Raw genomic sequence first — 25632 nt, forward strand, 5'->3', positions numbered from 1 at the left:
GCCATTGGGGGTCTAGAGGCTGTGGGGGTCAGCACTGCCCCTGCAGCCTGGGATCCGTTCCTGGCTCGGGAGGCCAGGCCTGAAAACCTGCAATTCTGGTATCATTACCTTAAGGCCTTTAGATTTTATGGGGACGTGAGTTAACGTTGACAGGAACAGATTTTCTGGGGTCTCAGGCATCCCCGTGACCTTTAAAGTTTTTCTGCTTCACTCGTTAACTTTTTTAGATCAGCTCAGGTCAGTGGAGCTCATGCTCCACCTTCTTCCTTTTCTGACCGCTCCTGGGAGGCGGACATGACAGCAAGTGTTTGAAACCGGAAACGGCAGGTGATCAACATTGCCCACAGAAAGGCTATGAGTAAGCTCTCCCATAAAAACAATCAATAGGGAGAAAAAAAGCTGCTGGTCCCTGCGAGAACCAGGACACGAAAGTAAACTGGCGATGTCGGCCTGGAGAGGAAAGTTGCAGTAACAGAGGAGAAGAGAAGGGAGCAGCAGATCCCTGCGGCCTCACTACCCTTGACAGTGGCTCACCCAGACCAACCGAAGGAAAAATGAAACAAGAACCAGCTAGAGACCCAGCAGGACAGTGAGCCTAAAGGAACTGCTGCAGGTTCCATGCCCTGCAGCCAGGGGAACTGTGAGTAACCACAAAGCGGTGAGGGAAAGGTAATAAAAAAAGGCACCGCGATCAGAGCAAGGCGGGGACCTGGAGGAGATCAGCAAACAGCCAAGGGCAGCCGGGAGCAAGGAAAGCACCTGCGGATGCGGCTGCCCAGGTCCCGCGGAAGCCGGCGCTGAGGTGAGTGTCCGGAACGGGGTTCACCCCTGGTGGACCCAACTCCTGGTCAGGGCGCACAGCCGTGCCTGCGGGGACAGACAGCAGCGCCCCCATCCCGGTCAGGGATGGGACAGGCCCGGCCAGTCTGGTCCCGGCGGCGGGGTCGGTGCAAACCGCAGGTCTCCTCCAGACTCAGCAGGAGTGAGATGCCTGCACAGCTGTTAGGGCGGAGGGATTGCAATTAGGAAGTTTAAAGTAAATGGAGCTTTATGTATTAGTTCCCGTGGGGGCAACTTGCTCTCTCGATTCCCCTTTTTTATTTTATAAGTTGTGTTTTAAAGACCGTGTTGGCTCTTTTAACTCTAGCTTGTCCTGTAAGGCTACAAGGGCACCAGGCGCATGTTGAATATTCCAAACTGGCAGGAAAGAGTTAAAGGCTTTGGAGATGTAAGCAGGTCCATTACCAGCTTTTATTTGCCATAGGATTCCAATCGCTGTGATGGCAGATAAAAGGTGTTTTTTTTTTCAAACATGTTTACAGGTAAAAGGTGTTTTTCAACATGTTTAACAGTTTACCTGTTTGGGTCAGAGGCTTGAATTGATGCAGAATGGGTGTCTTTAGAGACATGAATGTAAGGTCTATTTGTCAAATATCATTACGTTTGAGACCTGGGGCTTCTGTATTATTTCTATCTTTTTTAGCAGTGGCTAGAAGAGCCAATGGACCGTTAGTTTGGAATTTGGTTATGATGTCCTGTCCCCATAGAGGAATAGGAAGGAAGACTAAAATTTAAAGTGTTATGTATTGTCATCAGTATATCCAGATTGACCCAATTTTTTATTTTTATTTTTTTATTAATAAATTTTATTTTTATATTCCCCATACAATTGCAATCCCCCCATTCTGACCCCAATCCCTCCCCGCCCGCCCCCACCCCCAAAAAGTGTCTCTGGTTCATAGTTTTTTGCTGATTTTGATTTTCACTTTCTTATAGTTATTCATTTTCCTGGTCCTTATTTAAGTTTTCTAGATTCCTGCTATGCCAATTTGTTTTTTAAAAGGAAAGCACTTTTATTGTCTGTCTTAGGAGTCCTTTTAGGACAAAGACTTTAATATTTTAGAATTTTTGGTATCAAGGAAGTTGTCATAGGATAAATAAACTTCCAGATTTTTATAAAATAGTTACTCAGAGTGAAAAGGATTTTTAAGAATAGCGCTATTTTTTTGATGAGGCTCAGCAATGCTGATCGGAAAAGATTTTTCTCATGTAATCTTAGGGTAAAAATTCACTAAGCTTTTAGATTACATAAACAGTCCTTCATTTGTCATCAAAAACTAGTGAGTACAGTTTACGAACACTTGAGTTTTTATTACAGATAAAAATTAAAGTTTGGTTTTTATGTAAGTACACTACTGATACTAACAAAATTTCTATAGCAAGTCATTTTGTTACAGGGCAGCCCCGATATAAAACGGGTTGCCTGGCTGTGGGTCCTCACCCACACGCTTAAAAGGGACTTATTAATACTCCACTACAGGCACACACAAAAGGTTAATAAAAGGTTTACTTACAAGGGAAGGGGAAATGAGGAAATGTACAACTCAGGGAGAAAATAGAGAAATAAAGTCTTAAATGTGTCCTACCTGTTCTGCTGACCTGGAAACCCAATGGCACGCTGAGAGCTGGTCACGAGCCAAGAGACTTGAAGCCAAAAAGCTCCCCCAAGAACCACATTTCTGGTTTTATACCAAACCTGGCTGCTTAACTCCACCCTCAGGTTCCAGCAACCCTCCCTTTGGTGGTGATGGGATTTGTCTTTCTCAATGTCTTGATGGCTTTGGTCTGGAGTGGGGGGTGGAGTCCACAAAGCCTGTATGGAATTAGCTTAGGACATCCTTTTCCACCTAACATATTCCCCCTAATATTTTTTGAGCACCTAACATTTTTTTCAGATACCTCTCAGACCTTCAACGTTATTTTGCCATCCTATTTTATACCATATCTTTTTAAAGAGCAATTTTATTTTGACACTCAGTGTTTCCCAACACCTTCAACATATCCATTTCAAATACATTCCTTAACACAACTCTCTTTATTTAGATTTAGAGTTATGACATCCTAGTTTTTAATTTTTAGATTGTAAGACATTGTAAGAGGTGTTATGCTATCACTCCTTTGTACTGGATAACTCATACATAAACCCACGTTTTAATTGGTTTAATTTTTTAAGGTGAGATTGATAATGAAATTGTAGGTTTTCAGGCCTAGTCTCCCAGCCAGGAATGATCCCAGGCTGCAGGGGCAGAACTGAGTCCCAGCCACTAGACCCCCATGGGCTGGTGTCTCACGAAACCACAGCAGGAACTTCCCAGACGCTCAGGCAAGCAAGCGAGAAGAGGCAGGTTTGTTTAGAGAAAGAGAAGGTTTATTGAGGAGAAAATGAACAGAAATAAAGTGGGACTCCCAGGCCATGGAACCAGGCCAGGGAGGGGCAAGGAAGCTAAAGTGGAGTCATGTCTCAAGAAATATAGACCTTTTTTCCTAATTATTCTAAAGCTCCACCAGTCTCTTTATGATTGGTTAGTTCTCAGTGGTCTCACTCACTGCCTGAATGTCTCTGTGCCCAGAACTAAGTGTCTGTGTCCCAGCCCTTGTCTTTTTCTTCTTTGTCCTCCATTTGGAATGCCTTGTTGACCCTAAGGTCATAAAATAAGTCCCTAATGTCATAAGTCCTGGGGTGTTTGATCAGTCCCCTTTAGTGACTATCTCTTTGTTGTCCTTATCTCTGGAGCCTTCCTTAACTCTCCTGAAGTCCTACATTGTCCTTGAGGCTGCCTAATTATCCCTAACTTGCCCTTAGGTAATTCAAGATGACATTAAATTTTAGTTTTCTTATAATAAGAAGCACAAAGTGAACCTGCAAGCTCAATGATTTTAGAGAAAGTGATTTTAATTATTTAACAAATTCTCATTGTTAAACTTAGTATGAAACTTTATATAAACTTTATATGAAATTTGGCCACCATTTAAATAGTGATAAAAGAACAAATTTAAGAGAGAGATACTAATTGTAGCCTTTAGTTGTTCTTAGGACTGGGATTTTAAATTAATTCCAGAGTTGCAAATTATAACAATCCCATAAACCAAATTTCATTCTTACGCAAGCACTAGATAAAATGATGAAAAGCAAGAAAAATCAGAGAGACTTAACATCATATACTGCCGAAGGCCAGCTCCGGCAAAATGTCTTATCAGGGGTCCCTGAAAGGATGAGACAGCATAGGCGAAACCGGGATGAGGGAAAAGGGAATGAGGAGACACACTTGATCAGGGTGCAAGTATCTCCTGTTGAGGGTCTCAGGGTCTTTATACATTAAGGCAAGCGGTGAGATTACATCAACATATGCATAGAAGCAAAACAGAAACAATCAGTACATTCCTTTCCCATGGACATTTGGTGCCCATGTGTTTTTAGAAAAAGATGACCTTTAAAGTTAATAGATAATAAAACCTTAAACTCATTATTTCAGCCTAAACAATTATGATAGTCCTAGGTCCATTCCTATCTGCCAAGGCTACAATATCAAAAGATTTCTCTATCTGTTAGGGGGAAAGGATGTCCTGAGCTAATTCCATGCAGGCTTTGTGGACTCCACCCCCACTCCAGACCAAAGCCATCAGGACATTGGAAAAGACAAATCCCGTCACCACCAAAGGGAAGGTGGCTGGAACCTGAGGGTGGGGTTAAGCAGCCTGGTTTGGTATAAAAACCAAACATGTGGGCCTTGGGGGGCTCGGTCTCTCAATCGCCTCCTGGCTTCACGGCTCCCGTCTTGCGGCACTCTCAGAGTGCCATTTGGGATTCCAGATCCGCGGATGAGGTGTAGGACGCATTTAAAACTTTGTCTCCCACTTTTCTCCCTGAGTTGCACATTTCCTCATTTGCCCTTCCCTTGTAAATAAACCTTTTATTAGCCTTTCACGTGTGCCTGCAGTATTGATAAGTCCTTTTAAGCGCTCGCGTGAGGACCCGCAGTCAGGCACCCCGTTTTGTATCAGGGCTGCCCTGTAACAGGACCTGAGGGTGGGGTTAAGCAGCCAGGTTTGGTATAAAACCAGACACGTGGGCTTTGGGGGGGAGCCCTTTTGGCTCTCCGCCAGCTCGCAGCTCGCTGCCAGCTCTGAGAGTGCCTTTGGGTTTCCAGGTCGTCCGATCGGGTAGGACTTATTTAAGACTTTATTTCCCTATTTTCTTCCTGAGTTGTACATTTCCTCATTTCTCCTTCCCTTGTAAATAAACCTTTTATTAACTTTTTGTATGTGCCTGCAGTAGAATATTAATAAGTCCCTTTTAAGCATGTGGGTGAAGACCCACAGCCAGGCAACCCATTTTATGTCCGGGCTGCTCTGTAACATATCCATATGGCCTGCAGCTAGAGACCAGCTGCTTCCTGGTTATCAGTTATCAGAACTTTTCTACCTAGATACTCCTAGCGTAATCAACTTCATGAATCATTAAAAGGCTTTTTTTAAGAAACTTCTATAAAAGGAAATTTGTGGCCAGCTCTGGGTTACTTGTCAAGTGAGCCAAATTGTTCAGTGTTTAATTTTTAAGCAGGTAATTCTCCGTGCCATGTTCTTATAATATTCTTATATGTATAATTTATTGCCCAATGTATTTTCTGAGAAGTTTTTTCTTTCTATGACCAAGAACAAAAAACAAAGGGATGTTTATAAATTACAAATTAATCTTCGGTCCCAAGGTGTGGGGTGCAAGGAATCTTCAGCCCCCGGTGTGAGGCCCTTTCCTTAACTGCTTGCCAGCGTCTTATCTGGCTGGGTTAGCAAGGCCCCCTGCAATATACATTTCCTACCTACCTGTGAGGAACTTGCTTCTGCTGAGTAACTTGCCCAAGAGGCTATAGACATCATCTTGAAATTTTTGCTACGACAAGGGGAAAGAAAGAAGTCAATTTGGGCTTTTCCTGGAAAAGAATTTTATCAAGAGAAGTTTAGGTATAATCATCAAAATGCAAACTTATCTTTTTTTGATGTAGGCTTGGTCAGTTACTCTTTTTTTCCCCTGAATACTGTGCACTTCCTTTTTAAAAATAAAGATATTTATAAACATAAAGCATTGATACCCAACATTATAACATTAAGGCATGCAAGGTTCAGATTCAACTATTAAGTTGTTGTTTTTTTAAACATTGATTTATTTATGCATACAAGAGCTAGGGTACAGGCCAGAGATGCAGGGAGGGGGGTGAATCCTGTGAGACAGAGTGGGGAACAGAACAGGCAGACTAGTGAAATATACTGCTGAGGAGAGCAGCAGGTGAGACAGGAGAGGTCTGCTGCGCCATGTGGGTTGCTCCCTGAGTGGCTTTGGATTGCTTCATAGTGTGGTGCTTAACCCTTTGTGCTACCAGGGAGGCCCCTCAACTATTAAGTTTTGAACTAGTTTTTGGTTACCAAAATTTTAGATAGCGATCTCAAAATTGGTAATTTTTTATTAGAATTTATATGGGTGCCATTTATAGTTAACACTCCAAAGGCATAACAGTGATAGACAGAGATTTTCTGATTCTCATTTTAAAATTTTGGCCACGCATATTAGTTGGCCTTTTTCTTTCTTTCTTTCTTTCTTTTTTTTTTTTTTTTAAGATTTATTTTGCATACAAGAACTGGGGTCCAGGCCAGAGGTGCAGGTGAGAGGATTCACCAGAAATGAGTGGGGAGCAGAACAAGCACTGACTGAAATACATTGCTGAGGGGAGCAGCAGGTAAGACAGAAGAGGTCTGCTGTGCCATGTGGGTAGCTCCCTGGCTGGCCAGGGCTCGGACACATGCCATAGAGTCTGTGGATAGCAGCCTCATAGTGATGGAGTTTTTTGGAGTCAGTGGGTTTGGAGTGCGGGGCCCTTGGGTTCACTCTGGGAAAGGTTTCAGCGGAGGTCTCCTTTAACACCACACAGCGAGTTTCCCAGGCGAGTTTCTCCATGAGACAGAGACGTTACTTGTATTTAAAGGGCAGGTTTACTAGGGAAAGGGAGGGAGGAATAAAGGAAACTGGCATAGACACAAGCAGGCAAAGAGCTGCCCAGAAAGGGACAGGTTTGCTAAGAGAGGCCTGCATGGTTGCAGGCAGGCAGCCGTGAGGAGAGCTGCCTCCGCATGGGAGGTCAGTGAGAAGTCCCGGCATGATACAGGTCACAGGCAGCCAGAAAGCTGCTGACCTGCAGAGGGAGAGAGTTGGTGAATAGGAACCTGCATAGACACAGGTGGGCAGAAGGACTGCTGCCCTGAGCCTGTGCAGAGACTGCACTGATACAGTCCACTCTTTGGGAGAGGCCACTCCTTGTGAACCTTTGGGGTAGTTGCTGATTTTAGATAACTATGCAGAATCTGAGAGGGACAGGAGATTCCACACTGGGCTCAATCTCCATTATCTTTCCCTTTGGGGTATGTTGAGCTCAATCTCCATATCTTTACCCTTGGGCCTGTGCCCTAGACACTCCCTAGAGCACTCTGATCCCTGCTTGGGTCTTGTGCTTTGTAATCTAGGCATAGGCATCCAAGGATCTTGGTTTCCATTGCCTGGGACCAGCCTCCGGCAAAATATCGTGTCAGGGGTTCCTGAAAGGATGAGACGGCATCGGGAAAGGGCTGAAACTTAAGGGCTGACGGTGTTATAGAGCAACCCCGATATTGAACAGGTTCCTGCCTGTGGGTCCTCACCCGTGCACTTACAAGGGACTTATGAATACTCCATTACAGGCACACACACACAAAAGATTAATAAAAGGTTTATTTACAAGGGAAAAGGAAATAAGGAAAATGTACAACTCAGGGAGAAAATAGGGAAATAAAGTCTTTAATGCGTCCTACCCGATCCGAAGACCTGGAAACCCAAAGTCACTCTCAGAGCTGGCCGGACGCTGGGAGCTGGTGGAGAGCCAAAAATGGAGAGCCCCCAAAGCCCACGTGTCTGCCTTTTATATCCACCTGGCTGCTTAACCCCACCCTCAGGTCCCAGCCACCTTCCCTTTGGTGGTGATGGGATTTGGAGTTCCCAGTGTCTTTGGCTTTGACCTGGGGTGGGGGTGGAGTCCACAAAGCCTGTATGGAATTAGCTTTGGGACATCCTTTTCCCCCCCCTAACAAAGGGAAGGGGATGAGGTAGTGAGGAGACACTGACACTTGGTGAGGTGTTAGTATCTTCTGCCGAGAGACTCAGCAGGTCTTTATTTATTCATTTTTAGTAAGCAGAAAAAAAAAATACATTGTCATGTGTAAAGCAGAAACAATTAGTGTATTTTATTCCCATGGACTACTGGCTCCTACGGGTCCCAGCTAGACAGTAGCCTTCAAGGTTAATAGATAAAAAACCAGACCTAACACTAAAACTTAATTTTTTTGCTAGACAATTACCTAAGACAGTGGATAGCAGCCAGTGCATCCCTATCAGCTAAAGCCTAAGCATCAAAATACTCTTCTATTCACATGGACTTCAGTCAGAGACCAGCTGTTACTCAGCTATCAGAATTTTTTTCTACCTGTAAACTTCTTAACACAGTTAACTTCATTTAAAAACTTTCCTAAGAAACTTTTTTTTTTAATTTTTTTTTTTTATAGAGGCATGTTTTATTTATTTATTTATTTGTTTGTTTGTTTTGTTTATACATGCACTGGGTACAGTCAGAAGCGTGGGAGGGTGAGAGAATTCACCAGAGCCAGAGCGGGGAGCAGAGCAGGCAGAAGGACCGAAGTACACTGCTGAGGGGAGCAGCGGGCAGCAGGAGAGGTCTGCGCGCCATGTGGGACCCTCCTCTGGTGGCCATGGAGCAGCCGGGGATCGAACCGGCGCTGCAGAGGCCACGGGCAGCTTCGCAACCCAGCGCTCAACCGCTGCACCACCGGGGAGGCCCCCCTAAGAAACTTTTAAATAAAAAGGAAACTTCTGAAAAAACAAAAGAAGGATTTACTATAATTGTTATGCTAGATTGCTTGTCAGATATATACAATAAATTGTCTCCCTTTGTTAATTGGGCCGAATTGTGTTGTAACTAATTTCTAAACAGGTAATTTTCCATGCCAATTGCTTGCAGTCTGCTGATACATATAATTTATAGCCTAATGTACTTTTTGGGAAATTTTGTCTCTCTTTATGACCAAGAACAAAAAATGAAGGAATGTTAGATCTTCAGCCCCATGGTGTGAGGCCCTTTACCTTCCCTGCTTGCCAGTGTCTTATCTGGCTGGGGCATCAAGGCCTCCTGCAGCATCCCATAGCTGTGTCAATGGCTATGCTAATCCCTTCTACCCCCACCTCCTTGTGTGAGCCAGGTTTCTGGTCTTGTGGTACCTATTTATCCGTTTTTTTTTGTTTTGTTTTTTTTTGTTTTTTCTATTCCTGTCCTCCATCATCCCTCCCCTGACCATATCAGGCCCAAAATCTTTTGGGGAATTGCAGAGAAGAGGTCCATTTTCTGTAGCTGCTTCCGGCTGGAGTGGGACTTAGAGCTGGTCCTACCTACATGGGCCTGGGATATGGTCTTCCTAACACTAGTCCCTGAGATACCTATTGTTGTTGGTTTTAGAAGGCAAGGGTGGGCCTCCCTGGTGGTGCAGGAGGTTGGGCATTCCAGCCTGCCTGGGAGCAACCCACATGGTGCAGCAGACCTCTCCGGTCTCGACTGCTGCTCCCCACAGCCATGTATTTCAGTCAATCCGCTTATTCTGTTCCCCACTGTCTCTGGTGAATCCTCTCACCTGCTGCACTTCTGGCCTGTACCCCAGTTCTTGTGCGCATAAATAAATAAATCTTTAAAAAAAAAAAAAAAAAAGGCCAGGGGTGGGGCATCTGGAGTCCAAGGTGTAGGGCATCTAGAAAGGCAATTCCTCTTGTGTGGGTCAACTGGTTTTTTGCTTGGAAGAGGAGTTTAAACTTGAAAACTCCTCCTAGGTTAGAAGAAACAAATTTGATTAAGAGATTGTGTGTGTGTTAAGGTTTAAAGAGGAAAGTGAGAAGTACAGCAGCGGCCAAGGGCCCTCAGTAACATGGACAGTCATTTGGGGCCAGCCATTGAGTGTCAGGTTTACTAACAAGATGGGCAACAACAATAAAATATCTAGCAAGTTTTGGGGTTGTGACATGGGAATAAATTTTACCAGGGAAACAACCCATTTTGAGAGTGTTGTTAGACTAGAAAGAATGTTGATGGGTCATTTGCTCCTTGCAGAGGAGCTGTTTTAAATCCCATGTGTCCCTTGTTAAGGGCAACACCAGGGGGGCCCTGAGGTGCTGGACTGAGGCACATAGCCAGGGACTCAGCGGGAGGGCTGCCTTCTGTGTGCTCAGAGCTGCAAGCCCAGTGAAAACTATTAGGTTTTTGGTTTTTTGGGTTTTTTTTTGCTTTCTTAGGGACAGTGTCATTGTTAGGGGGAAAGGATGTCCTGAGCTAATCCCATACAGGCTTTGTGGACCCCACCCCCACTCCAGACCAAAGCCATCAAGACACTGGGAAACACAAATCCCATCACCACCTAAGGGAAGGTTGCTGAAACCTGAGGGTGGAGTTAAGCAGCCAGGGTTGGTATAAAACCAGACACTTTGGCCGTGGGGGCTTTCTTGGCCTCCTGGCTCTTGGCTCTCGGCCAGCTCTCAGACTGCTATTGGGATTCTAGGTGGGTGGAACGGGTAGGACACATGTAAGACTTTATCTCCCTCTTTTCTCCCTGAGTTGTACATTTCCTCATTCCACCTTCCTGGTAAATAAACCTTTTATTAACCTTTTGTGTGTGCCTGCAGTTGAGTATTAATGAGTCCCTTTTAAGGGCGCGGGTGAGGACCCACAGTCAGGCAACCCATTTTATATTGGGGTTGCAACTGTAACATCATGAGCATGATCACTGTGAGGCTAGTCAGAATCTCAGGAAAGTTGGGTGAGCTTTAAAGTTAGGGTTAGATGAGGGACCGCAGTCCACGTTTTTAAATGTTAAGATTTTACCCCGAGTATGATGACTCCAAGGTTTTATGTTTTCCAATTTTGAGGTAGAGCAGGTATTAGAAAAGCCCATATCGAACCCTTTTTGAGCTCCAGGATAAGGACCATTTCAAGTGTTATGAAACACCAGTCATGTCTGTTACAAGCAAACTTACATAAAACAGTTAGATTTAAAAAAAAAAGTGCTAGTCCTAGCTGTTGGTTGGAGGAGCAGAAATTAAGTTACTGAAACGTGTTTTGCCCTCTAAATAGACACATGTTTTTTCTTGGGCAGCGGTAAGCAGATCTGGTACCCTTTGATTTTATTTAGGCCATTTTTATAATATTTTGTGAGGAGGGGAAGGTGGGTCCCGAATGCTGGATGAGTACAGAGTAAGTACCTCCTGCATCAATTGGAAAATTAATATTCTTACCTGTGACATCCAGGGTTTCCCTAAGCTCAGCCATGGAGATGATCAGCTGGGGAGCTGGCGACATCCTTGTCATCCAGGAGGCGTCACTTGTCCAGGAGGCACGGGCTGGCACCTGAGGGTCTGGTCCCTCCTCCCTTCAGAGAAGGGGACAATCCCTTTTCCAGTGGCCTTCCTTCTTGCACCTGGGGCACGGCCCAGGTGGATTTCTGGGTTGTGTGCTGTTCCTGCTCCAGTGCCCAGACTTGCTGCCCCTGTCGCACGGGGCCCTTGAAGCTCCTCAGTTCTTTCTTTCCAGGCAGGTCGGTCTTCTGTTTCTCTGAGCCTGGGTAAGCCTGGGTCTGCAGGGCGCCAGCAATGGCTGTGCCTGTTAATGAAGCCTGCTTTTACTCCCTCACCACAGTCTGCCTTTCCTTTTCGAACTCTTCACTTTGGTCCTGTTATTAAAGATTTTAAAAGCCACTTTTAAAAGTTGGTGTGGCGGAGTTTGGGGTCCCATGCTAGGTTTTTGGAGTTTTCTGCATATATCTGGTGTGAACTAATAAAATGAGTGCCCAGAATCACCTCGCCCCCTCTTGTATTAGGATGGAGGTTTGTGAACTTGTGAACGGGTTTCACTAGTCCTCTTGATTTAGTCTCTGGATCCTGCACCTGATGTCAGAGCAAGAGTGGCTCATGAAGGAGACCTCCAAAATGCTTGTCCTTTTCTGGGCTAGATTGGTATACCTTTTATACCCTCAGCAAATTTAGCCTGAAATGAAGTGGAATTTTTGGGCTTTTGAGTAACTTTCTCAGCCCTTTTATAATTGACTGGCTTACTAGGTTTTAACAAGTCTTATGTATTTTAGGGCCTCCCTGGTGGCGCAAGGGGGTAAGCAAGCACTGTGAAGCTATCTGCAGCTTCTGCAGCAAGAGTTCAATCCCCAGCCAGCCAGGGAGCAATCCACACCATGCAGCAGACCTCTCCTGCCTTGCCTGCTGCTCCCCTCAGCAGTGTATTTCTGTCAATCTGCCTGTTCTGCTCCCCACTCTGTCTTTGGTGAATACTCTCACTGCCTGTACCCCAGTTCTTGTATGCATAAATAAATCTTTAAAAAAAAAAGCCTTATGTATTCTAGAACAATCTTCTTCATTAGTTTACATTCATGTTGAAAAGGTGTAACAATCCTATGAGAATACTTCCTATGAGGAATCAATATACCCATTGTCTCAAGTTTGTTTTTCACAATGAAAAACAATTTTATTAGGTGTCTTAAGAGCCCTCTTAAGACAAAAACTTTCCTATTTCAGAATGAAATTTATAGAACAAATTATAGATCTTTACAAAACACTTAATTACTCAGAGTGTCAAGGATTTTTAAGAATAGATCTATTGATTTTTTTAATTTTATTTTTATATTCCCCATACTATTGCAACCCCCTTATTTTGACCCCAATTCCTCCGTTCCCTGTCCCCCACCCCCCATAGGCTCAGCAATGCTGACATGATAAGAGTTTTTTTCAGGTAACCTGAGGGTGGAAGAGCACCAAGATTTTTAGATTACCTGAACAGTCTTTAATTTGTTGTAAGAAACTAGTGAAAGCAGTTTTAGAATACCTTACTGTTTATATAAAAAAGTGCTAAAGCTTGGTGTTACGTGGGTGCACTACTGATATCCAAGTTAACCAAAACATTTCATAATAAGTCACCCAAGCACACAAAATTTTTTACCAAAATCTCTCAGATCTTCAACACTTTCCTCTGCTTTCTTTCTTTTTAATACCATTTCATTGACCCATCGTATGTTTTCCAAACACACACACCCCTTACCTTACTTGCATTTAAAGTTACTACATCCTAGTTTTGAACCACTGCATTGTAAGACATTGTAATAACTGTTATACTATTGTCTCTTTAGACAACTTACGCAAACACATCCTTTATTTTACTTTTTTGAGATTACATTAAACTTTAGTTCCCTTACAATAAGGAGCAAAAAGTACACCTGAAAGTTGTTTGTTACAGTAGGGAAAGTAATTTTAGATATTTAACAAGTTATTATTAGTTTTTTGGCAGATAGTGAAAAGGACAGATTTAAGATTGAGTTACCAGTTGTAGTTTTAGTTGTTTTTTTTTTTTTGTTTGTTTGGTTTTTTTTAGGACTGGAATTCCAAATTGCAGGGCTGTTAATGGAACAATTACACACACCACAGTTTTTGCAGGCTGGCAAATAATCAAACACACATTACCGGGATGGTAAAAGCAAGAAAAATCAGAGATTTAATGTGACTCAGTACAACTGAGTAGTTTGTCCACCTTGCTTAGATGTCATCTGGATTTTGACTAGGACCAAGAGGAAGAAAGTTAAGACACTTTTTGAGGAAAACAAAAATTCCTTCTAAAGAAATAGGCCAATTTGTGTTCCTGGAAGAGAATTCGGTTAAGAAATGTCTAGGCATAGACATTGAAAAGCAAACCAGATTTATTCCCTTTTTTATCTGAATACTATGAGCTTTGTTTAGTAAACAACATTTAGTCAAAGTATAAATACACAACATTATAACTTTTTTCCCCAAGATTGATTTATTTATGCATACAAGAACTGGGATACAGGCCGGGGGGTGGGTGAGAGAATTCAGAGACAGTGGAGAACAGAACAGGCAGATTGACTGAAATATGCTGCTGAGGGGAGCAAAGCAACAGGGAGCAACAGTCCAGTCAGGAGAGGTCTGCTGCACCATGTGGGTAGCTCCCTGGCCGGGATTGAACTGCAGTGGCTATGGTCAGCTTTATGGGTGGCATCTTAACCCCTTGTGCCACGAGGGAGGCCCCACAACATTGTAAATATAAGGCATGTTTTGAATCATTAGATTTTCGACTAGTTTACCAAAAATTTTAGATCACCATCCCAAAACATGTTTTTGTCAGAATTTACATAGGTGCCAGGTTATAATTAACCCTCCGGAGGTAAAACAAGAGCGGATCTCTTGATTTGCACTTCAAATTTCGGCCATGTGTACCAATTTTAAGAGATAGTTATTTTAAGGATATTTGTGAAGACATTGATAAGCCCGTTATTGACTTAATTTTAGTTATTTAGCAACTCCTTTAAATGAAACACTTCAAATTTGCATTTTTAAGAGTGGCTTTATGGCTTTACAGAAGCTGTAAACAGAATTCACATTATTTCTTTAAGGTCAGAAAAAAATTTCTTTTTAAATCTCAGGAGAGGCTTAGAACACCTTAAACGATCTAATTTTGAAATAACTTAGGTTTTAATTTGATATATCCATTTAGCTATGTTTTTGATACACATTTTGATAAACCAAGGATTCCAATGAGATAGAAGTTAAAATCCTTACATAGGAAAAGTATCCAATTTTAACCATTATATCAGACCTTGAAGTGAAGACAACAATTTTAACAATTTTAAAGATAAGCAGAAAAAAAGCTGGGATTGTTAAGTTTCTGTTTTTGTCCAAACCAGGCAAAGAACCAATTTCCTTAAGACAAAGGAACATCTTTTTACGAACCTTGAGGACAAGAGAGGCAGTAGATTAACCAATAAAGTATCCTAGATAGGACCTCCCTGGTGGTGCAAGGGGTTAAGATGCAACCTATGAAGCTATCCACAGCCAGTGCAGCACGAGTTCAATCCCCGGCAGGCCGGGGAGCAACCCACATGGCACAGCAGACCTCTCCTGACTCGCCTGCTGCTCCCCTCAGCAGTGTATGTCAGTCAGTCTGCCTATTCTGTTCCCCACTCTGTCTCTGGTGAATCCTCTCACCGCCCCATACTTCCACACATCTGGCCGATACCCCAGTTCTTGTATACATAAATAAATAAATATTTTTTTTTAAAAAAGTATCCTACATATCCTGTTAGGAAGACCAAAGTAATTTGACAGTTTTTTTTTTTTTAACAAACCAAACAGATCTCAAAAGTGGAAGCCATGGCAGAAATAGAAATTTCTACCTATGAAACCTGTCAGAAGAGATAGCAGGATGAAAAGGAGAAACCTGTTCCCCCCAAGGGTGGTGGTGGTGGACATACCAGTGATCTCAGCACTGGAGTAAAGGTCCAGGCAGCTGCTAGCTGAGAACGATGGCAGCCAGGGTGGTGTTCCCCACTTTATTTTCTAGTGTTTTGTCTTTTGTTTCATCCAAAGCAAAGATTTAGAGAATGCTGTTATAGCTGAGGGTAGTTATGCATTTTGGGTTAATATGTAAAGATGTCAGGCTGAATTAAGGTCTTTTAAGAGAGAACCCAGACTAGAGTCTGCGGGAGTGGAGGGAGCAGACCCCAGAATGTATGAGTGCCTGAAAGAGAGCTTGATCCTGTCCCAAACAGATTACAGTGGGGGCAGCCATGGGCGTATCCCCACGGGGTGGGGAGTAGTCAGGGGCATACTCCCCAGGGGATTAGTCCTATTTTTGTGGGCCTCCCCACATTGAGGAGGAACTCCCCTAGGTCTGAGCATCCCCAGGCCTCAACTTCCTATTTGTCCCAGCCACTCTCTTCTCTGGGTGGAAGGGAGGCTGTCTCGGGCTCTTTTTCTATTTAGAAATGTTTTAAGAAAGACAGCTTGTACTTGGCCCATGTATGGCTGATCTTAATACCAGTTAACACGGAAACCTTTTGGCATTTAATAAGATGATTTACAATGTAGGACTAGAAGCCTATCTGACACCATATATTCTAAAATAGCTGACTGGAGTTGTCTTAGCCCCTCACGAGTCTTAAAGTTAAGGCAGATATAACAAGAATGTTTAACCAAGGAGAGGAAATCTGAACTCCATAGCAAGGGAAGGAGACTATCAAGAGTACCTGTGATGGGGCCACCCTGGTGGTGCAGTGTTTGAGCACTGGGCTGCGAAGCTGCCCACAGCCTCTGCAGTGCTAGTTTGATCCCCGACCACCAGTGAGGGTCCCACGCAGACCTCTCCTGCCATGCCTGCTGCTCTCCTGCCACCTCTCCTGCCATGCCTGCTGCTCCCCTCAGCAGTATACTTTGTCAGTCTGCCTGTTCTGCTCCCTGCTCTGGCTCTGGTGAATTCTCTCACCCTCCCACACATCTGGCCTGTACCACGTATCTCGTATAAATAAATAAATAAATCTATTTAAAAAAAAAAAAAGAGTACCTGTGATGTAGGAAGGCACCTAAAAGCCAAGGAGTCAGAGAGGGGGAGCTCTACCTGAGCAGGAAAAAGGCTGGATAACAGAATAGGAAATATTCCAGGTATTATTTATTTCAGGTTTCACTTCGCAAATAACATTGGCGAAACTACCACCTGTATAGTTTTAATTCAGTATGAAAGTGGAATAATCACAATTATCTGAAAATTCTACTAGTTTCTTCATTCCTCCAGGCTGCTTCTCCCCCTTTCTGTGGATAACACACTGTTAGAGCATCATGTCTCCCTCTCACAGGCTCTGTGGGGTGGTGCAGCCTTGAGGACCCCACACTCACCCCCATTCTCTCTCCCCATTTCCTGGGGGTTTCCAGGGAAGACAATCAGCATCATCCTGCTCCAGTTACACAGTCTCCAAGGACTCTCCTGGACTCCTTCTCCCCAGGCCCTGGATGGGGGTGTGATGCCCCTCACCCTCCTGCTGCTGCTCTGGGGGCCCCTGGCCCTGATGGAGACCCGGGCGGGTGAGTGTGTGCCCATCTGGACACTGTTGCCCCACCTCTTGTTCCCCTTCAAGCCCGTTGTGTTCTGGCCCCTTCTGTCCCTCCCGCCTCCCCTGAGTGCTGTGGTACCCCTGAGTCTGGGCCTTCTTGGCCCACCCCCCCTTTTCAATCTCACAGCCCCCCTGTGCCTTTCTCCACTCCAGGCCCATCTCCCTGGGACCTGGGCCCGTGCTGAGAGGAGGGTCAGCCTGGGTCTTCTGCTTGCTGCCCCCAGGCTCCCACACCCTGAGGTGTTTCTACACGGCGATGTCCCGGCCCTGCCACGGGGAGCCCCGCTACATCGCCGTGGGCTACGTGGACAACACGCAGTTCCTGCTGTTCAACATCGACTCTCCAGGCCAGAGTGCGGAGCCGCGGGCGCCCTGGGCGGGGCAGGTGGGGCAGGAGGACCTGGACGAGGAGACTCAGAACCTAAGGTACATCGCACAGTCGTTCCAAAAGCTCCTGGAGTACCTGCCCGGCCGCTACAACCAGAGCGAGGACGGTGAGCTTCGCGGAGCGGGGCCAGGGTCAGGTCACACCCCATTCCCACCCTAAGGCCGGGGTGTCCCGAGTCTCAGGGTCCACTGACCCCTCGAGGCTGGTGGATCTGCCAGGACCCTCCCCCGGGAAGGGACTGTCCTGCCGGCCCTTTCATTTCAGTTTAGGTTTATTCAGGGTGAGAGCGCGGGGTGACTTCCTGGTCACCTCCAGGCTGACCTCTGGGCGGGGCTCAGGGTCTCACACCCTCCAGAGCATGTTTGGCTGTGCAATGGGACCCAACGGGAACCTTGGAAGGTATGAAAAGTTCGCCTACGACGGCGCGGATTTCATCTCCCTGAGCGAGGACCTGCGCTCCTGGACCCCCAGGGACCTGGTGGCTCAGATCACCCAGTGCGAGTGGGAGGCGGCGAGGAGGGCCGAGCGCGTCAGGAACTGTGTGCACAACAGGTGCTGCCCGTGGCTCCGCAGACTCCTGGATTTGGGAAAGGAGGTGCTGCCGCGCACAGGTAAGAGGGGCCACGAGGCCTCGGACCTCCCCTCTCCTGGCGCCCCACAGGGAACATGGAACAATGGGCAGAACAGCAGCTGCTTTCTGGGCAGAGAGGGAGAGTCCCCTGGGTTTCATGTTCTGTGCTAGAGAGAGACTCGCCCAGAAGACACCACTTTTCTGGACGGTTAAGGAATCCAGTCTCTCCTGAGGGAGGGAGGCCATCCTGAAATCACTCTCCCTGGATCCTTTTGATGCAGCAGACATCCAGGGAACCATAAGTTTCTCTTTCAAGGTCTTGTTTTTGGTCTGAGAACAGTTTTGGATCTGACTCCTGCCTTTCTGTGTCATGCACCCTCCACCCAGGTCAGGAACAAGTCTGTGCTCTCCTTAGAGACCTGCATCCTCCTACCCTGGGCTCTCACCTGATTATCCCAGATTCCCCAGACTAGGCTGGTTTCTGGGCTTTTTGCTTCTTCCCCCCAATCCAACTGTCATGTCCATTCTGAGGATGATCAGTGAGGCTGCTTCAGTGTCCAGGAAGGAAAAACACAAATTGTGAATTTTCTGACCCTTCCCGTTCAGATCCCCCAAACACAGAGGTGACCCTCAACCTCACCTCTGAGCATGAGGTCACCCTGAGGAGCTGGACCCTGGGCTTCTACCCTGCGGACATCACCCTGACCTGGCAGCAAGATGAGAAGAACCTGACCCAGGCATGGAGCTGGTGGACACCAGGCCTGGGGGGGATGGAACCTTCCAGAAGTGGGCAGCTGTGGTGGTGCCTTCTGGAGAGGAACAGAGATATACTTGCCATGTGCAGCATAAGGGACAGCTGGAGCCTCGAGTCCTGAGATGGGGTGAGCAGGGGGACGGTGGCCACAGAGCCTCCTAGGGAATCATGAGCCCTTCTGGAGACCTTCAGAATGTAGGAAGAGACCTGGGGCTCAGGGTATCACCTTCCCTTCCCTTCCAGTGCCCCCTCCTCAGTCCTCCATCCCCACTGGGGGCCTCATTGCTGGCCTGGTTCTCCTTGGAGCTGTGCTCACTGGAGCTGCGGTGGCTGCATTTGTGATGTGGAGGAAGAAGCGCTCAGGTAGAGAAGGGAGTGGGGGATCTTGTCCACCGGGGGCTTTCAAGTCAGGGGGAACTTGCCCTACGGGGTTAATGGGAAGTACCATCCACACACTTGTGTTACCCAGGGGGCATTTGGTCCAGTCCTCCCTTACCTCCTTTCTTCATTTTTCCCAGCCCTGACCTGGGTCTTAAGTCACAGTTCTGGAAACTTCCCTGTTCTGCAGGATTAGACGATTCCTTTAGCACTCCTGACCTGACTCCTCCTTGGTCTCACATGATGTTTCTTCCCACAGGTGGACAAGGAGGAAGCAGCACTCAGGCTCCAGGTTGGTGTGGATCAGGGGTTTGATCCCTGAGCCCCTGGGGACAGTGTAGATGGAGCCATTGGGGGTGTCACCCTCTTCAGTTCCTCCTGTGGTCTCATCTCTGACCAAATTTTGTTGTGTTCTCTGCTGGGCAGCAGCAGTTCACAGGGCTGTGAAGTGTATGTCAGGCCCTAAAGGTGAGACCCTGGAGGACTCCAGTGGGGTGGAGGTTGAGGCAGAGAGGCTGGCACTGGATTATGGGGCTGCTTTCAGGAGGACATCTTGAGAATGCAGTGGTCTATTGATAATGTTAACACTCAGGTAATTCACCTGAATTTCTTCAGGATTATTTTCTTTCACAGTGAGAGACAGCCTTGTGTTGGCCTGAGTGTTACAGGATTCCTTTTTCCCCACATTTTGTGGCTTTATGATCCCCTGGTTTAAACCACTTCACACCTGTGAGAATGGCCCATATCCAAAAGACCAGAGACAACAAGTACTGGCAAGGATATGGAAAAAAGGGGACAGTTTGCATTGTTTTTGGATATAGACTGAGCCAACCCTTATCGAAACAGTATTGAGTTTTCTTAAAAGAGTAAATGTGGTTCTGCCATTGGACCCAGCAATTCTACTCTGGGGATCTACTCACAGAGGATAAATACTCTCCTGTGAAGGGACCTGCACTTCCGTCACCACTGCAGCACTATTTACAATAGCCAAGCTATGGACACCACCTCAATGCCTCCAAACAGGTGACAAATCAAGTAGAAGCTGGGATTACATGTGTACATATACGTACATATACAGGTGATGTATGTATCTGCATAATGAAATAGCATCCACGGTCAGAAAACACTGTGGCAACATGGATGGAAGAGGGATAAGTCAAAAGGAAAAAAGAGAAATACTTATATATGCATGGAGAGAAAGCAGGTGAAGGACAAGATTAAGCCAAACTTCAAAACTCACCCTTCAGCCCCGCCAGGCTGTGCCTATTGCTGACTGGGGCTGCAGACCAGCCCAGACTTCCTGGCCTGGCAGTGCTGGGTGGTGGACTGACCCTCTCTAGTTTGGCATCAGACTCATTTGAGAACAAAGTCTGACTCCCACTGACTGAGTCCCCCATTGTGTCTTGTTGCACCTGCACCACCACTGATCCCCAGCCTCTGCTCTTTGCTCGGTCTGAGATGGATCTTGTACTTGATGCTGCAGATTATGACTTTTTTACACCATTTATATATGCACCACATGGCCAGAAGGTGATATCTTCTGACAAATTATTATTCTCCTGATAGTAACAAATCTTGGTGCTTTTATCCTTTGTTTTCTCTTTGCAATACTGAATTATTCTTTATCTGTAATTCTCTAATGAAACACACACAATTTATTAAAAGTTTGTTTTTAATTTTTGTGTAGAAAAACTGGGGTGTAGGCAAGAGGTGTGGGGCATGAATGGATTCACCAGAAACAGAGTGGGGTGCAGAACAGGCGGATATACTGAAATACACTGCTAAGGGGAGTAGTAGGCAAGACAGGAGAGGTCTGCTTGCCATGTAGGTCAACTCCCTCTCCACTCAGGCTCTTGTAGTGGGCCTTCTGGGTGGTAGTGCTGCGTCTTAACCCCTAGGCCACCAGAAAGGCCTAACACCCACAAATTTTAAAGACTCAAGTATTGCAAGAAATTGTTTACTGTTACCTCATTACCATGGATTAAGTATTTCCACAATCTCACTGCACCTGCTAGAGCTGAGAGGATACAGTAAATTATATGACAACATACGAGAGCTTTCAAAGGTCTGGTTTCAACTCATTATTAGTGTAGGGCCCACAAGCCGGCCTATTTAGGTTGTGCATTTTGTTCAATATCTGGATAGTTTCCATTCATTATGGTGATTTTCATATCTTCAAATCTTAAAACCATTTATTAATGGCTCAGCTCACCAGACACACCTTCACCTCTTCTTTGACTACAACTGTGGACAATATTTTACATTGCAGGATAGAATTGGAGGCTCATTCAAAAATTCTTCCTCCTTTGGAGGGAAAGGACCACAGTTATGTGAAGAAGGTGTCAAGGAAAAGCACAGCAGCCGGCAGGGAATGGTAAAGATGAAAAGTTAGTCCTTGGAGAGGTGACAAAGGCTGAGCAGGTTATTGCACAATTACTAATTATTTTTAATGAGGGAAAATAATCTACATCCAGCCGGGAGACAGCAATGGTAGCATTTCACACTCCACATCAAGGGCCCTGCTGAGGGATAATCATGCTGAGAGACCAAGAGAAACCAACCTCCTGTGTAAACACCAGGGGTGACCTAAGCGGTGACTGTGTTTTTCCAGCCAGTGAACCTGTAACTTATATTGTCTCATCAATAATTTTTGAAAAGATGGAGAGAAAGTGAATGAAGATAAATGTAGGAAACTAGCACAGATTCTAGGATGGAAAAATTGGTAGCTTTATGGGGTGTGATCAGGAAAACAATAGGAAGTGTTTGGATCTGGATATATTTAGAGATGGACTTTAGTGTTTCCTAATGTAACATCTGGGTTGTGAGAGAGAAGGGTCAGGATGCCACCCCACATCTCAGACTGTGAAGTAGAGATGTGGAGCCCGCAGTGACACGGGCAGGAGTAGCAAATTTGTGGAAGTGGTATCCGAGGTGTTCATTAGGAGAGCTGAAACAGGTTTATTGGAAATGCAGCGATGGTGGCAGTTGGACAGATTTTGGCAGCCTGCTGCCCTAAAGGGAGCTGGAGTCTCTTGAGAATGCCTGTTCACTCTGCACAAGAGTTCCAGAAGGTTAGAAGTTCAGGAAACAGAACTTCTTCAAACAGAACTTCTTTCCAGAACTGACTCCTGTTCTCTGAGGAAGTGCTGGCTTGTGCGCATGATCCCTGCTAATAGAAAAACTTGTTCCAGCAGTAACTTATTAATTTATATAAGCATAAACACAATTGTATGTTAGTTTCCTTTTTTTAAAAGATTTAACTGATTTATGCGTACAAGAGCTGGAGAGTAGGCCAGAGGTGTGGGGGGTGAGAAGATTCACCAGAAAGAGTGGGGAGCAGAACAGGCGGATTGACCGAAATACACTGCTGAGGGGAGCAGTAGGTGAGACAAGAGAGGTCTGCTGCGCCATGTGGGTCAGGTCGCTGGCCAGGCATCTGATTCAGGCCTCAGTGGCTGCCAGTAGCTTCATAGTGCTGAGACTTCACCCCTTGTGCCACCAGGGAGGCCCTGCATGCTAGTTTCTTGTCCCTTTGTTCATGTCTTTAATACATGCTTTGGCTGGGAGAATGAGAGGCAGAGTTGCTATTGATGGCTCTCCCCAGCCTCCCCCTGCTGCAGATTCATTTAGACTCTGAGTCTTCGTTAATAGCTGAGAACTTCTTATCATCTGTCTGCAGCAGATGGACAAGCCGGGAGCACAGATGCAATATGTGCACTGAGAAATAGATCTGGGAGGTGATGTGATATACATGATATTTGAAGTCTTGAGCATGGACGGGACAGGGAGTGATGACTAAGGAAAAGAAAGGAGCAGGACTGAACCTTGAAACCCCCTGTGTTAAGACCACCACCCCCCCCACCAGAGCCGACTGCATATTCTGACACCATGTGGCGAAGGCAGGGAGACCAGGGAGCCCCCACTTCAGTGAGCACAGGAATCACAGGGACACTCATGAAGACTCAGAAGGTCTAGAACAGAGTCTGAGAGTCTGTTTATAACAACATTGGTGCTGATCACACTTTTAGCAGAAGGAGACCAGATTCCTGGCTGTGTGTCAGCTTCACCTGCAGGGTGTGTTGAGGAAGTGATTCCTGGGCTCTCTGAGCTGCTGGGTCTGGGAGAGACCTGAGTATTTGTGACAGGCCCACATGCATCCTGGGGCTCAGCCAGATTGGGGCCCCCTGATGTCAATGATCAGGGAGCTGTGAGGACCTGGAGGAAAAGACAAGACATGTGCTGAGGGGGACTGTTTTGCTTTCCCTCCCAGGAGGCATATCCAGGTGGACATGAGCAAGTGGTTCAGCTGAGCATAAAGAAAATCTGTCATTGTCCCTGGATGGATTTCTCACTCATTTGATACAAATTTACAACATAAATTTTTCAAGTAAAATTACTAAAGGCATTAATAGATACATGTGAATGTGTATATGTTTGTATATAATAGTATATAGTGTGTGACACTGACTCCAGATCCCCGGGGCTTCCCCAGCTCTTTCATGCCCCCTGAGTGGTGGGACATGTGGGCTTTGTTGGTGCAGCTGCCCCAGTGGGCACAGCCAGAGACCAGGGGGAGCAGGAGTCTGAAAGGGGTAGCATCAGCAATGGTGGTTTCCTGCCCTGGCACCTGCATGTGCAGGTGTGAGCTGGTGGGCACAGCTCTAGAGGTGGTGACAGAGGAGGGTTTCCTGCCAGGTTGCAAGCAGCCTTCAGAGGGCCCTTCATGCAGAGAAAGCCAGGTTTAGGCAAAGGAGCCCCTAGGCCTTAGGCTCCCCCTTCCCTCCCCCCAAGAGGAGCTGCTTCTGGGCAGCACCAAGGCCACCCTGCAGTGGGTGCCACAGGACAGCTTCGCTGAGGCCTCCTCGCTGGGCTAGGGATGAGAGGTGGGGGGTATCAGCTGGGTTTGAATGGACCCCCAACCATTCTGGCAGGCTCCAGGAGGCCACTGCTTGAGGACAGGGCCCAGGCCACCCTGTCAGCTGTGCCCACAGCAACGAGCAGTGGGAGTGGCAGTGGATGACGGTGGGAACTTCACCACCATCCACCATCAGTGCTGTCGACAAAGGAGGCAGCCAACCTGGCAGCAGAGGCTCTGTGTCCCCCCACACCGCCCCAGGGCATGCAGCCCACTGGGACTACAGCAGCAAGGTCCCGTTTGAGACCTGTCATTGGTGCTGACTGTCTGGCACCACCTCCCAGTGCTGTTGCCTCCTTCCCATCTGGCCCGGGGTTCAGGCTGTGGCTGTGCCTGCTGGGGTGTCTCCCACTGCCACTGTGAGTTGGAGCCTGGCCCAGTGCTTGCGGCTGTGCCCCCAGCTCCAGGCCCTCCCTGATGGAACTGTACCACCTCACACAGGCAGCCTTAATTTTGGACTATCGGACATTGCGGACACTATCTGGGGTGACACAGCCGGCCACTGAGGCCTTAGAGACTCTTTCCTTGCTCTCCTGTTTGTTAAAGAAACCTCATTGCGATCCCTCAGCCTGAGTGGTCTTGCAATTAAGCGCACAGGTGAAAAACACAGACAGTGCCCTGTCCTCTACCTTAGCTCTGTCCTTCTGAGAGGGGGCCAGGGTGGAAGGGCCCATACCTACAGGAATCTGCACAGGAAGGGTCCATACAGGAACCTGCACACACACAGGCTGCACGTGCATGCTGCATGACTCGTGATCTGTTTTCTTTGAACTAAAGTGCTTGTATTAAACAGATCCTGCCCTGATGATGCCCCAAAGAGTGCCAGACACTGACACCCTCTGATGTACCAGGGGCAGGATAACCGGGAGGCTGACGGCAAGTTCTGGGGCTGCTCATGATGGACACCACAAGCATTAGCTGTGTCGGGCTGTTCTGATGGACGATTTGCTCAGAACATAAATGTTTGTCAGTGCAGAGCACGCAGGGAGACACGCAGGAGAGAGACGTGTGGAATAGCTGCCTTGCTTCTTGGCTTTGGACTTGAACCAGAAACTTGGAGGCATGGAAGGAGACGCCTGGAAGAGACCCATGGGGAGACCGACCTTTCCCTTGCCTTGTACTTTAATTTCCTTTTGGCCCAGACTTGCTGGCTCCTTCCATCCACTTCCCAGGCCCCCACGTGTAGGCGCCTCAGACTCGGGGGACCTTTCAGGCTGCAGTGGCCCTGCTGTGGGTCGAGGTTGTGTGGTTCAGTCTTTACCCATGAGGGATGGGGAACTTTGGGTGTTTTATTCCTAATGTTCGTTCTTGTCTTTGCTCTCTATGAACATTAATCCTTTTAAAGTTCTTTCACACAAAGAAAAAAAAATAAAGAAAACTGCAAAACTTGACTTATAAATCTTGCATCTTACTATGAGCAAGCTGAAACAGCTGCTTTTCTCTCTCTGCCCCCAAATGTAAAATTTTTACTAAATATTCTGATTTCTCATTTCAAAATGTATGTTTGTGTAGATCCAATAATGTCCCCCCCCCCTTTGATAGACAGTTGGAAATATAGGCGTTTTACCAAGGCTTTGTCTGGAATGTTGTGTTTTCAGAAACCAGACTGATCTCAGAGCCTACAAGGAAACAATAACCCTGCACCTGTTTTAGAGGTACAAAGTGTCTGTCATGAGCATAAGGGGAGGGAGGGATGTGTGGGGCCAGCTATGTCCACAAAGGGGGTCAGTGTAGATGGTGGGATGGGAGCAAAGCCC

The 25632-nt window shown here is 46.3% G+C and overlaps 1 pseudogene; it reads left to right on the forward strand.

The window, feature by feature from the left end:
• Positions 1-321: 321 nt before the first annotated feature.
• LOC119252294 (class I histocompatibility antigen, Gogo-OKO alpha chain-like) lies at positions 322-25185 on the forward strand (annotated as a pseudogene).
• The last annotated feature ends 447 nt before the right edge of the window (positions 25186-25632 follow it).

Source organism: Talpa occidentalis, unplaced genomic scaffold (genome assembly GCF_014898055.3).
Source record: "Talpa occidentalis isolate TD23 unplaced genomic scaffold, MPIMG_talOcc4v2.1 talOcc4.2, whole genome shotgun sequence".
In the NCBI taxonomy this organism is placed as follows: domain Eukaryota; kingdom Metazoa; phylum Chordata; class Mammalia; order Eulipotyphla; family Talpidae; genus Talpa; species Talpa occidentalis.